Genomic DNA, 4555 nt, shown 5'->3' on the forward strand with positions numbered 1-4555 from the left:
GAGTTCATATCATTAAATAATTCACAATATAATATCATGTAATTACAACAAAAAGTGAAATATTCACATAAGGTCGTAAAATATTATCTCAAAATCATGATATAAATATCAGCTGATACCCATGCTATAATCTCATCATATAAAACATGCTGAAAAATCCACTAAAAATGTACCCTCTGACTGAAATATGTAATCCACCCCTCAAGCTAAGAACTTTCGTCACGGACTTTTGGCCCCCTCCGTGAGCGAAAGTTGGTCTCAAAGACCTCTCATAATCAATTATAGAACACGACCAAAGCCCTTTAGTGAATTATATATACACGGTCGAGACCCCTTCATCCCCGGTCCAAAACCTCTCAGTGTAGTATAGAATACGGCCAAAGCCCTTCAACGAACTAGAAGAAATATATAATCACGGGTACTTTTCTAATCGATCTCAAAATCATATCTCATATTTCAATTCACAATGTACCGTATACAATATTTGAAATCGCACATGTATCATAATAAAAGATATTTCCACAATAACCATATAATTCGAACACATAATTGCACATACTTTAACAATATACTTAATTTATAAATACTTTTAAAAATATCTATATTTTTCTACTCACGGAACTATATACGCCAAAATCAACTCGGTCGGTAAACTACCACGATGTTCGTATCGTCGCCTGAAATATAATATAATTTGTAAATTAACAATTAACTATTTTAAGTAATTTCAATAATTAAATAGGCGACACCCAAACTTAATTATTTCACGTTTAGGCAATTTCGAAAGTTTCTTTAATCACTAAAACTAGTTTTTCTTTCATTTTACTCAATTTCATAGTTTATTATACTTAATCCTTTCAATAAAATTGAATTTAATCTAGCAATCTAACAACTATAAAATCAAACATAACTTGACAATAAGTAACTTTTTACTTACCTTTTAAAATTGAGGAATTCAAGCCTAATAATGTAGACCACTTATTTTCTAACAATTTGGCAAAATTTTTCTAATTTTTTCTTTCTTCTTCCTCTTCTTCCTTCTTTTTTTTTTTTTTTTCCTCCTACTTCAGCTTCTCTCTAGTAGTGTTTGTATTTGTAAAAAAATGAATTTGTGTGAGTTGGGTAATGGTTTAGGATTGATATCAACTTCCACCGCCTTAATCTTTTTTCTTGTCTTTTTTTTTTTTGATACTTTTATTTTATTTTTTGCTTTTAGCTTGACATAGTTGACTTTTTATTTATTTATTTATTTAAATTAAGGTATTACAACAATAATCATCGACCCAATTTCTTGAATACAAACAATGCGTTTTTGAATTATCCCGTATAATTATATTTAGGACTTCGCTTAGTGTACATAATTTTTTGTACATCAAGGTGTCCGAATATTCAAGAGGGCCCCACCCCATGTGAGTATATGGATACTTTAATGTACAAAAAATTATATACAAGTAGTGTTATCCTTACATTTAAGAAACTGTTAGTTTTTTATGCCCCCGGGACACAGCTCAACTGGTGGATCAATCAACATTGGTTTGCTTCCAACGACAGGGTGAAGAGTTCGATTTCTGATGGGAACCTGCGGCCAAAAATTTGGTATGGAGCAATCACTGTGGAGGAGAGTCTCTTGTACGCAGAAGTGTACAGTCAATGGGGAGAACCTGTGATCCAGTTGAGGCATATCCCTCGATTTACCTCCTTCAAGGTTCTAGGGGTATGGGTCTTGGAGGTCCAGGATTTAGTCTGGTGTAAACTGGGATACCTGGATATCAAAAAAAAAAAAAATGTTAGTTTTGAACACAGCCATTAGAATATTCAGCTTTATTTTATTTATTAATTTATTTAAAGTTGGTAAAGAGTAGTGGAGAGGACAGAGACAGCTAGATTAATTGGACAACAAAGTTGATATAAATTGAGTAAACAGCAAAATTTTCCATTTGGGCCACATTTTGCTATACCACCAACCATGGAAAATGCTCCAACAACAAAAATATCAGAAAAATCTACTAATGTTTAAATAAATTCAAATAAGTGGGATTTACACCTATCCATAATTTTTAAGATCTAACTTCAAAAGTCAGATGTAAAGTTTGTTTATTCAAAAATCTGATTATAATTAAAAAAATTAATATTAATAATAACATTATAAAATTAAATTAATTTACATACCCCATTTTCCACCATTAACCCTAATCATTTTCCTCTTCCTTTTCTCTATCTACCTCTTCCTTCTCTCTTCTCTCTTTTATCACCCAGGCAACCTCCATTGGTGGTGCGCAGGTCTTCGACAACTTACCTCCATCGCTAAGCAGTCAGAGGTAGATCGAAATTTCCTCTACATTTTCCTCTCGTTGGCCTTCCAGCCACCTGGCTTCGTTTCACTCTTCTTTTGATTTTGTGGTGGCGATGGCTTGTTTAGAAATTTTGTTGTTTGTAGAGGTGATTGTTCTGTAAGTGTAGGTGGTGATAGCTTGTTTGGGAATTTTGTTGTTGTTGGTGATGGTTGTGGTGTGGTAGAGGTGGACATAATGGATTTGAGGAGATAGCAAATGAGGTGGTTGGTACATGTAATGGTAGCATGCGATGGTGAGGTGGTGGTGATGGTATTGGTACTGCTGGCGGTTGTGATAAGGTATTGATGGTGATGGTGGCACCAGAAGTGGTGGTTCATCTGTTAGTGGATGTAGTCGGATTTTATTGGTTTTTGGGATTTTTTTATTGGTGGTGGTGCGGATAGACTTTGGCGCTGGTTAGATGGTGTGGTGACAAATTGGCGTTGTTGACGGTGGTAGTCACAGCTAGTTGTGGTGCAAGCGATGCGATGGTTGTGGAGGTGGTGGGGTTGTTGTAAGGATGTGGTGTTGGTGGTTTTGACAATGACGGTAGTGGTAGTGATGTTGGAGGTAGTAGTGAGATGGTGGTCGCAAATGTTGGTGGTGATCACAAATTATTTGATTGATTGTGATCATTAATTGGTTAATTTGTGATCAATAAACAATATATGACCAATGAAAAATATGAATTGTGATCAACAAATAATGTAACTTCAAAAATTGTTAATTTATAATCGATAATTTGTGACTGTATAATATGTTATGAATTATAATATTTGTGATTTGTAATCGATAAATAAATTGTGATTTATAAATTTTTGATTTGTATGAACAAATTGTGACATATATAAGTTTCAATTGTGACGTATAAAAATTCTAATTTGTGACTAAAAAAAATATGTGACTAACTAAATTGTTAATTTGTGATCAAATTATATAAATTTGCGATCTTAATATATTTAATTAATAAAATATATAATTAATTAATTTAATCATAAATAAATTTTAATAAATTATTTGCTTTTAAAATTTGAAATCTTTTGTTCTTAATTTTGAAATGGGTAATATTTAATCTCTTTATTTGACTTTTCGTGCTCTTGCTTTTGCGAAAAATTTTAGAGATACAAGGTACGATTTCAAATACACGAGTGATGACACTTCGAACGAATTTTATTCTTTTTTAATATGTCCGTTTTTCTTTCTTATCGAGGTTATTAGTTCTATTTAATAATTAATTATTTGGACGAATTTTTGCTCATATTAGCAAATGTATTGTCTTTTTTGTTTAAACCCTAAATTTGAAGATGATTAATGGAAAAAAAGAACAGAATTGGACTTAAAAAGGACCAAAAGATGGAAAATTCTAGTATAAAAAATTGGACATGAGAAGAGATTGGCGAGAAAACACTTCTTGGATATCAAATAAATCATATCAAAACTCATCTTATGGGAGAAATCATATAGAGATGTCAAGAAATTAAAGAGGATTCAAGTATGAATATGTTATAACTCTTGGAATTAAAAATTGAAGATATATTGTTATTAAATTTACATGTAATGTCTATTATAAATTCTTGTCGTCTTGATTTCTTCATGATGTTTCTTGGATAAATTATTTGTTAGGACAGAGGATATAACTAATTAACATCTACTCATGTTTTAGTTCAATATTTCGAGTTTTTCTTTATACAAATTGTGTTGGATCGATGCAATTAAATTGTTTTCAAACTTGTTAATGAGAAGTACTAAATTATATGATATTTGTTATAGAGATAATTGCAGTCGAGGCCTCAAATCTTTAAAAAAATTGTAGACTTTTTCCCTAAATTTTTATTTGTGACAGTCGTCACCCCAAACCTTTGTAAATAAAGAAGCCCCGGTGGATGGATTTCATCCTTATTTCTGTTAGTTGATCCAAAAAGTGGACTTTGACCACATATTAATCAATTATAAAGGGACAAAATGGTAACTTTATACTTTTCACATTAAAAAACTTAAATAAAAAACAACAAAAAAAGAACAAAGAAGAAGAAAAAATAAAAAGGAAAAAGAAAATTTTCTTCTCCCTCACCTTCACCCCCACCCTAAAAACATCAACCAAAATCACCACCATTCCCTTACCTTTCATCCATCAACCAAATTTGCCACCATTTTCGTTCCTTTAGCTGCCCATCAACATCATCAAATTCTCCATCAACACATCTTCAACCCCCCCCCCCCCC

Source organism: Olea europaea, chromosome 1, assembly GCF_002742605.1.
Source record: "Olea europaea var. sylvestris chromosome 1, O_europaea_v1, whole genome shotgun sequence".
Classification (NCBI taxonomy): domain Eukaryota; kingdom Viridiplantae; phylum Streptophyta; class Magnoliopsida; order Lamiales; family Oleaceae; genus Olea; species Olea europaea.